Source organism: Apaloderma vittatum, unplaced genomic scaffold, assembly GCF_000703405.1.
Source record: "Apaloderma vittatum isolate BGI_N311 unplaced genomic scaffold, ASM70340v1 scaffold2704, whole genome shotgun sequence".
NCBI lineage: Eukaryota > Metazoa > Chordata > Aves > Trogoniformes > Trogonidae > Apaloderma > Apaloderma vittatum.
The window spans coordinates 36,797-47,680 of NW_009710732.1; positions in this window are offsets into that span (position 1 = coordinate 36,797).

Genomic DNA, 10,884 nt, shown 5'->3' on the forward strand with positions numbered 1-10,884 from the left:
GGGCTGGACTGGTCCCTTCCAGCATCAAGTACTCTTAAAGAGGGAACAAATCACCTGGAACTTTTGGGGTGAATCAGACACATACCTTAGTGCTTCTGTATAATTCTGTCAGGCACCAGCCCGCACGTTCAGTGAGTAACCAACTCTGGAAACCGGGACTGAAGTTCCTCATATGACACTCTCACATGAAAGGACAGGTTTTCAAACGTGAAGTACCCACAACTGGAAGCTGAAATGGAGAAAAAAAAAAGCCACAAACACTCAGCACTCACTATGTTTCCCTTGTCCAGAAGTCTGAATAATGAGCAGTTTATTAAACAAACAACAGTTAATTCTCATTTAAGTCAAAGGTTCCCAATCACAGGAACATTCGGGTTGGAAAAACGCGTTTAAGATCATTTGAGTCCAACCGTGAGCCAGTGAAGGCTTCTAATACCGTTCTCCCCCAACTGCACTTCCAAGCACCAGCCATGGTGTGAAATCTGTTTCTTTTAAGCATTCAGAATCTGTGCAAAGGTAATTTCCTTTTTTATTCCTTGATTTCCACAGGAAAGACTGAGAATGGCAGCCCGTCGCTGTTTTCCTTCTGAAAATATTAGCAGAAGCCACCGGTATCCAGCTGCTGCTGCTGGTCGTTTTTCCTGCATCATTAACTTCTCCTCCCTTTGCTTCTCGTACAGCGGAGCCGAATGACAGCTGAAGGCTTTGCGGTATGAAAACTTTCTGATCCTGCTCTCTCTGTACTCAGTGATGGCCTCATGGCAGGTATACCTGCTGATCCAAGTTAACAAGCAGGTGGCCTTAGTATTGTTGATTTTTACGTGTTCACAGCACTTAGAGGTGTCCTACTAGAAATTTTTCTGGCTGTGGAAGAATGGTGCTATTCTTTATTTCTTTTTTTTTAATTTTTTCAGGCTGCAGCGTAGCCTAGAAGCTTCGACCCAAAGGAAACCTCACTGAGGGTATAAAAGCCTGCCAGGCTCCAGAGTATTTTCTGTGCGCATTGCTTTTTATCTGATATTTAAATACACTATTATTTGTTGTTCACACTGCAATGGCATTTAGAAGTCACCATCATGGACAAGGGTACCAATTGCTCTGCAGACAGAAGAAGCTAATAACAAAAATCTGGCAAGCAAGTCCTGCAAGACAAAGCTTCTCTCAAATTTCCTTACGCAAAACTTATTTTGCTTGAATGTTTATGAACAAAGACACGAAAATAAGCTGAGAAAATTCCCACAGGAGGCACGAACCGTAAAAGAAACCCCAACAGGAAAATTTTGCATTGCCACTTCTCCTTATTACAGCTATTATCAGCGAGGTTAAAGCCTTGTCCAGAGGCCACTCTCTGGAGTCTGAACATCCTTAGAAGCGACTGACACCAAGGGCACTCAGCACCTCACAAAATCAAGCCTTACTCCTGCAGAGCAGTTACCCAAGAAGCCTCTCGTGCAAGGCTGGATTACACTTGAAATAAACAGTCGAACACATGACATAGGAAAGATACTTTATGCATGTTTTTCTCAACTTAAAAGATAATTTCCAAAGTTGCAGTGAGACACCGGGCCCTAGCGCAAGTCCCCCGAATGTCTTCAGAACAAAAAAAAAGCAAATAAAAGCTAAGATGATTTACAAGGCCCACCCATCTGCATTTCGGAATGCTGCTATCGCCTATGAAACGCACTTGGGAACAACTCAGGGTGAATTCTGACTCATCTAGGAGTAAATCCAGAGCAGCCTGTGACAAGTGCTGCCCCTCCATATAGACTGTAGGACTGAAGAGTAAAGAATTGCAAATTAAAAGTAAAAAATTGCAAATCATCAGTTTCATCGCCAAACAGCAGAAATACAAGCCATACAGAGCAAGCAAAAGAGTACAGAAAAATGGGGATAAAGCCATTTAAAAAGTAAAGCATATTATTAGCCAGAAAAGGGAGTCGTGGTACCAGCAACGCTTGCCCCTGTTATATACATGTCAGAGGAAATGCTTTGTTATTCAAAACCGGTGGGTAATTGTCTGTACAATTTCATCCTCCAGGACTCAGATGACACTAAGCCACAAAGCCTTGCTTGTACAGAAATGTATTGGAGTTGAAAAATACCGTCCCCTTTAGTATTCTGCTGCGTATACTCGTTTTGAGGAAAAGCAAGCCATCACACAGTCTAAGAGATTGTCACCGATGAACCCTGAAATAGCCATTTAACAGAAACTACAAGCAAAAGCAAAAATAAAGGTCATTTATTCAGTTTTGAAACCTACCTCACTCTCTTTGCAGTGTGCTAAATAAGCACGGGGCGACAATTAATTGAAGTGGATGCATGTCCTGCCAACCAGGAAAACCCCCCACCTTTTAGCTGCCTCTAACCTTTCTTATTTTCATGACAATGTCTGCATTTTCTCACTTTAAGGAGTCAATGTAAGCATGGCTAGAAGGCTAAGATGATTACGGGGTAATTTGTGTTTGCAAGAGCAAACAAAATCAATTGCAATTGTTTAGGAACCAAGCACATTAAACGGTGGTGAAAAGATATTTGCTGGACTTCTACAACATGGCTTTTTAAAATTCCAACAATGATAAGGGGTTGCCCGACAAACCCCCCTGGGAGCTGTTTCAGAGACGTACATGCTGTCCTACCCGCGGTGGGAAGGGAGGGAGCCACCCGCGTCTGCAGATGAAACAAAAGTGGATTTGGACAACACGTGAAAACCAACCACAAAGACCCAGTCCCTCCTGGAACACAATGAGAGACAGAGGAAAATTGATTGGTTCAGGAAGTCAATTGAATTCTCTGTTATAACAGATTAAATACAGAATTACTCAATTAACTTCACATTAATTATGCCTTTCAGGTAAACATGACGACTGTCATCTTGGCTAACACGAGGCACTGAAACATGAGGTACTGAATCAACTTATTCTCGCCCTGACAAGACGTCGTTAGTGAGCTAAAAAGCCTGAATCATTCCCCTTTCCATAGACCCCGAACACTCCCCCGACTGGAAGCCCGCGAGGCACAATTCCTGGTCGGCCCGGGAGGTTTCACGGATTTTGTTTTCCTAAGAGCTGTTCGTTCTCAGAGAGAGGTGGGAGCGTGAATCAAGTACACCGGTCGGTCAAGTTTCAGTTACATACCATGGCAATTTGAATTTTTGGTCTCTGCTCAGAATTAGAAAAGAAAACCAGATCCAACCAGAAGCACGTCAGCCAAGGAGAGGCACAGAGCCTGGGCTACTCAGCCTCAGGCAGAGAAGGCTCAGCAGAATCTTAGGGATGTGGCCAAGCACTTGATGGGAAGGCGTAAAGATGACAAAGCCAGACCCCTTGTGCTGCTCGGAGCCAGGACAGGAACGAGGGCAAACATGGGAAATTGCATTTCAACATGAGAAAAGGTTGCGGAGACTCTGTTTCTGGAAATACTCGGAAGTTGGGAGGACTCAGTGCTGGGCAACCTGACCCTGCGTTCATCGATCTCTGGAGACCCCTTCCAGTCACAACCGTTCTGCGATTCTCTGAGAAGGATTAAAACTGCAGCTCGGTACGTCGGTAATCCACCCGTAATACAAATTAAATAGATAATGAAGGAACTTCAAGGTGCCTGAGGAAGGGGAAAAGAAAAAAGTTCTCAAGTAATGTGTCTTGGTTTAATTATTTATAGTGATGCTTGATGGTCTCATTACCAGGTCATACATGACCTCTGGGTAGGGTCTTCATCCTTCCAGAGTAATAAGTTATTATGACACAAATAACTTTGGCAATTACTTCTTCTTTAGTGCCACGGAAATGTGTATTTTTTGCTGAGAAGAAAGGCTGATTTTCACACAAGCAAATGTCCTTTAGAAACAGACAATATCATTATACTCCAGAGGCCAATTATTCATTCTTTATTCATTTTTTTAATCCTAGCTTCTGCTTTATAAAATCGGGGTAAGCTGCGAGGGGGTATCATTACCGAGGTCCTTCAGATAGTCTGCCCAAATGCCTAAGAGTATTTTAACATGTAAAAAAAACCTGACAAGCTGTTGTAAAATAAGGTGCATTGTCAAGAAGCCCCCATTTTAAGGCATTGATTCTTATCCTACTTTAACAAATTAATATCTTTTCTTATTTATCTTTAGAATTCCTCCATAATACAGAAGTATTTGCTCCTTAAGGACAGCTAGATTATAGAACATCACTTTCTTGGAAATGACAAACTTCTGGGGGGGAAAAAAAACCAACACAAACCAGTAGAACAGTCAAAGTGTCATACAGATCAAACCCCGCATTATTTCAGTACAGAAACACCAAACTGTACCACGTACGTAGGTAAATATCATACGAATTAAATACTTATCTAAATAATGCAGCGTGGGTTCGTACTTGACCCTGAAAGGAGAAAGTGGAGTGGAAGATCCTAAAATTATCTCCTGAAATGAACAAATAAATAGTCTTTCCTGATAAGACCATAGTTTTCAACTGAAATTTTTTCCCAGCACAATTTTCAGCTACAACAGCTGCTGCCCCTACCTCTCAAATCAGCAAAGGAAATCACGGTCTTGGCTACACCCTCCCAACAGCAGACCTGCCTCCCCAAGGGGTCACATTATTTAAGTGCTGGGCATATTCATGGGAGGGCTGACGGAGAAGGACACTCTCTGAATTATTTTCGCAGATTACTTTCAGCATTCGATCATCCTCTTTTTGCGTCTTTGATTTTTGGCCGCGCGAGCAAACCGCAGCCGGCGGGTCTCACGTTCAACAGCGACGAGCTCTTTCATCCTTTGGACGTGACGCTGAGGAGCCATCTCGCCGGCTCCCTGCAGCGCTGAATTTCGTGGTGACCTTCACCAGGCGCCGCAAACACCTGATGCATGAAGCAACAACGTCAAGATGATTCCAAGAAAGCCGTTCAGGGGCGGGCTGCTCGCTCCGGCAGCTGCCAAAGCTCCTTCTGGTTTATACTCAAAGGACACAGATAAGCGGGAGGGGACAGCTTTGTAGTTGGCTTCTGCCCATCTCTGTCCAAGGAGGTACTTTCATTTAGTTGGAACGCTTGCATCTCCAGCTACCAAAGCCACCCCTGGCATCTCACCACTTTTAAAGCCGTTCCCTGTTCTTGTGGCTCTTTGTCAAGCGGTAAAAGCCCATCATCTGGGGTTAAATTCTCAGACGGCGTGAGAGTGATTCGAGATTAAGCTCAGCAACAAATGCCTTAAGAGGAAAAAAAAAAGAAAGAATCCACTATGGGAAGTTATGTGATCCATAACTACTTGAGTCAACGTTCTGGTGTGATTATGAATGCCCTAAAAATGCTGACTTACACTAATCTGGGAAAAAGAATAATCGGGAAATGAAGTATGGAAAAACACGTAGCAAAAAACCATCATTCAGCAGACAGTGTGGGATGAACCTGGAAATTTGGGTCCTATTTCTGGCCGCATTTTGACAAGCTGCCTCCCCTGTCTGCTCTCACCTTTCCTCCTACGGGGACAAGGTTTTTTCTCTGGCAACGAGTTAGGTATGATTTATGCTGTGCTAGTGTCCAAGAGCGCAACCCACAGCCTGTGCACAGAGAACCTCAAGAGACGTTCCCTACTCAAGAGAAAGTGGTGCAAGACACCTATGGCCTTGGCTGGCTTCTCTTAATGCTGCCTTATCAATAATGTCCTTGAATTTAAGCAAAGCAAAACCAGTACCGTGCTTTTATTTTCCAATAGCAACGATGAAGACTCTCCTCTAAACTTTCAAATTCAGCTTGAGATCAACCTTGCCAAACTCCAGAGCTATACCCTGCGGCCTTCACACAACAGTTCCATTAAAATGCAGTTTTCTAAAGGATTAGTAACTGGTAGAGCTCCTTGGAACAGATCTATCGGCCTAAAAGCTACAAGAGAGAGATGTGAAAAAAGTCTGGACTCCACCAAAGATTAAGAGTCCGCGCCAAATTGAGTCCTCGCTTGTTTCTGCCTCAACTATAATAAAGAGGGTTACACACATTTTGAATGTATTTTTTATTTGAAAAGACACTGATCAAAACATACCTACGTTCATCTCCTTGTTGCTGTCCCCAGCACAAAACTTAGCTGAAAGCAACGTTCTCCATCGGCACCTTCGAGCCATCTCAGAGCGAAACGATTACGCTACAATAACCAGATCACGCTGCAATTTTCTCTACGCACACCGCCTGCCTCCCCGTAGATTTCAAACCTGTAATAATCGACCACTCGAGTTCAGAGAAATCAGATGTTTGTCAAAAGGCTCTGCATAGTGCTTTCATTTAGGCCTCAATTCAGCAAAGCATTTAAAATACGCTTACTTTAACATATGGTTAAACCCCACTGAAGCCATTCATCCATGCTTAAGGGCTGCACTGGAGAGGGCTGAAAGTAAAACGTCTGAAAAGCGGAAATACTAGGTCTGTACTGAATGGGTCCAGCTTGCTACAACAACATGGAGTTACGCACTCTCCTGCTATTATAGCCACAGACAACTGCACTGTAACACAGACAAAACCTGAATTAAAACACAGACTTTCTGGGGGCTCTGGGAAGCCTCTGTTCACTGGTAAAAGATAAATATGTTACAAGAGATAATATGTGGCCAGGGGTCAAGATTTCCCTCCCATCCTAAGCAACTACCAGTGCGTAAGTTTTCTCAGGGCACGGACAACCCATGCGCAAAAAAAAAACCAAACAGAGCAGAGACACTTGAGCCACCAACTAGTTCCTCAAAGGGACAGAGTCGTGTCAGCACAACGCTGTGTCCAGATTAATTAGCTTTGCTGAGAGGCAGAGCTAATTAGCCCATGCACTGCCCTACTACCCCTATTTACACCCAACCTTCTTTACACAACGTGGACACAACCTAGAAGATGTCGGCTCTAGGAGAAACAGAAGCTCACGTAGTAAGAAAATTGTCTGCGGGGCTTCACAGAGAGTCTTTTTAGTGCTACCAGGACAACAACTGCGACATCCCAATCCGGAGGGACAAAGAGGAAAAAATGTCCTTGCAATAATTAACGCAGTGGATAATAAGTGCATTGATCCGAGTGGGAAATACTAATTCAGGACATCAGAATTTCAGCCAGTTTTAGCATCCCCTCTTCTCTCACCCTCACCTCTGCCACCCTGTTCCCGCTGCTCGGCCCGGCTGTTCTTCGCACGTCTCGGAGCTGCTTTGCTGGGCAGATGAAAGGGTCATTTACATGCCTGTAGCAGCTGTAGTGGAATTAATATTGGTCTCATTATCTTAGCTTAGGATGTACAAGCCCGTTTCGCAGTGCATACTGATGCAATAAAGGGCGAGGAGGAAGGAAAAGCAAGCTGAGTATTCGCAGTACGAATGACACGGCAAAGAGCTGAGGAAATCCTAGAAAGGAGAGAGTTAATCCGGAGCGATACTCTGAAAGCTAATAGCACCTAATGCAATTTATTAAAAGAAATCTGTTGAAGCACGCAGCCTATGTCACAGTAGTTTTAATTAAAAGGTGGAAGAAAAGTGAAATCATTTATCCAAATCACCTTTCTTCAACTTAGGGCTCAGTTTTGAAATATCCATTTCCATACATCTACAGTATGGGCATTACCAACTCCAAGATTTAAAAATTCAGGAGACTATTAAAAAAAGATTTATCGGTTGCCACTGTTTAATGAGCCAGCAGGATTCATTTAGGTCAGCTCTTTAAACTTTTTGTCCTACAGTTGCATAGAAAAAAAAAAAAATCCCTGTCCTGGGGCAGGGAGGATGTTAATATACATCAGGTAGTTTGGGTATGAAGAAAGCTATCGAATATCATGAAACTTTGCCACAACATCAGAAATTGTCAGGTGGGGGGTTTAAGTGGAGGTTTAAGTGGACTCGGCAGTAAGAGCAGGGTGCTGTGCTCCTTCACAGATCGTCTGCAGGAACTAACCCCCAAACAGCTAACACCACAGCATTTCGAGCTGACTACATGATGAAGAAACGTACCAATTGTTTAATGATTGATGAGGGAAATGTCGGATGAATTATTTGCCAAATGATACCAGTCCATCTGCTACAGAATTTTGCATGTAATGACAGAGAGAAATTAATTATATCTCGGTCATATATAAAAAACATTGTAAATTGTGAATCTCGGCTCTTTTCATAAACAAGTCCCAGCACCATTATTTCCAAGCACAAAATCTGAAGCATCCGTGGAAGGGCAGTCGCAAGCCCTAACTTTAGAGACGTAAGGTGCCTAAATTAGGAAGCAAGTCTAACAGAGCGCAGACAGCGACAGGACTGACGGGCTGCTCCAGGAGCAAATCCAAATTCACTCCTTTCGCAGAGGCTCTGAATGACAGAGGAGGCCTCCCAAGTCCAGCTGAGGATCCCTGAATCTAAGTGATACAATTGCCTCCTCAAAAATCACTTTCTCAAGTGTCCCAGCTGGACGCTGGAAGAAGCAGCAAAGCTCAGGTCCCAGACCTCAGTCCCTCCACCGAGCTGAGCTGCCTATTTGCCAGACACCGATTGTTCATGCAACTTCAGTTTCTCAATTCCACATTCCACTGGTGTGATAGATCAAAGTGTGTTTGAATTTAATGCCATTCAGATTTCAGTAATATTGGAACTGCATCACTTACTTCTTTTTCCTCGATGCATTTCTTGCCCCTAGGTTAACTCTTTGTTCCCTCGACTCTGCTTTTAAAGAATCAAAAGCACACATCTCTCCCACTACGCTCTCACCCCACTTGCTGTAAAAGTTTGAGTCATCATACGCATCTTCCAATCCCCTCCTATATTTGGATTTTGGAAATAACTCTCAGTGAAACAATTTAGCCCTCAAGAAATTAAATCTCATGGGGTTTGGAATGAAACACGCCTCTCAATGAAACTCAGAATCTGTAAGATTGTTCTAACATTAGGGAAGAAAATAAATAAATCCTGGAACAGGAGGAGCATCACTGCGTCCCAGCGTTTAACCGTACGGCTGGAAGGAACTGAAAGGCACCGAAAGGCAAAATACACACGTCTAACCTTCTCTGTAGTCTGGGAATGACAGCTGCATCCTGAGCAATATCCTGCCTGAATCTGCTCTTGACTTCAATTAAAACTACGTTTTACCTCAGACATTTCATACAGGCAGAGATCTCGCCATCTCTGTGCAGCACCAGGGTTTAGAGATCTTTAGGCTCAGGGGTCTTTCTTCAGCCTGTCTCCAGTCAAATATTCTCTGTTGTATTTCACAGCCATCCCCATTTCTATACAAACAAACAAATCCGAAGCAGTAACTTGACCTATTACAACCTAACCGCACCTGCTCCTCATTTTTAATTCATCTTTCCCCTTTGACTCTTTTTTAGAATCAATGAAAAATTTATGAGATGTAGAAAGGAAAGACTGAAAGCAGCTCAGTGAAGAATGATTAGGTAAAACCAGGATTTAGTTGAGGATTGCGTATGTCAGTGGGTAGGTCTACTTCTGCTAAGTCAGGGAAGTATAAATCACTCCAAGGAGAAGATTTCAGCTAGCAGATTTTCAGCTTAGGGGAGAAGGTTAGGGTGGCTTAAGTTCCATTTGCAGGGAAAATCTTGCTGGTAGAACTGCTGAGATGGACACAGAGACAACAAATCAACCCGATCTCCTCTCCTTCAGTGCTGCTATCACCTCTCCCGCAGACATTCTCTCCAGGGCCTCTAGCAAAGAAGCGCACCAGCTATTCAAGTCCATCTGTGTCAGAACGAAGACTGATTCCTAACAGAACCACAGAACTGTTTAGGTTGGAAAAGACCTTTAACATCGCTGAGCCCAAAGCGCTTTCTGTGAAGTACCATCTCCCTGCGAACAAATCCGAAATTACACATACAGGGGAAGATTTCAGAGGACAGGCAAGAGATCACAATGTCAAGTAAACGCAAATGGATTTAGGACAGCACTTCTGCACCAGAAAGCAGCTCCCACAGCTGTTTGTAACACACACCTTTTTCCGCGGCCAAGCCCGGGGCTGTATGTTGAGCTTCTGTTCGTGGCCAGCAGATCCAACAACGCCCTGGACAGGCTGCTTGGCTGCAAGCAAGCTGCATTCTCTAAGCCTGCTCACATGCTTAATGCCAAGAATGCTTTGGGTTTTGCTTAAGTCCATTCCCAGCATCTTTTCAAAAAATGACGCACCTAACAAACGTTAAAACCTGTATTATCATTTCCAACTATACAGGTATGGCCAAAAGGCTTTGAGTTTATTCTGAAGGTGTAGGTGACAAGGGTTATCAGATGAAACAAATCCCATATGTTGAGGATGACTCTGTTTCAGAAAAAATGGTGATTCAAGAATTTACAGATTTGATTAAGAGGCACGAAGGAGACTGAGAAGATTCCTACTGATGTCACTTGCCAATGGATTAAACTGCAAGTAAAGATGATCTCTTAAGTACTCAAACTAAATATCAGAGGCCCTCGAGTTTCTTCTGTTGCTAATAATGCAGTCCCTTATCTGCCAGTGTATCTCTGCGCACACACAAATACTAATGTACTATCGGTGCTGCTAAAAGGGGAAGCCCACGCCCATCGAGAGCGAGGACACGTCAGTAAGTGTCTGTAGGCACCATCTGCCACCGAGCCCTTCTCATAAATCCATCTGCTGTACATTTTTTCCTTTCCCAGACCTGTCTGGCCAAGTCAGATACACTGAGAATCCAAAGGCTGAAAAGGTCAAGTGGCAGCATTTGCTCTCTTTTGGTAAGGTATTTCTCTCTCTTGGAAGGCAAAGATCGCCAGTTTAAAAAAACCTGGATCGCACATGGAAGCAGCATGGGTCAGACAAGCTGCATAAAATGATAAAATATTTCTGTGCCCTTTATATGCAGCTGAAATTAAGTATCCGTCGTGAGCTGGATCATACTGCCAGCGCTGTTGCATTGAGAAGGACTTGGTTTGTCTG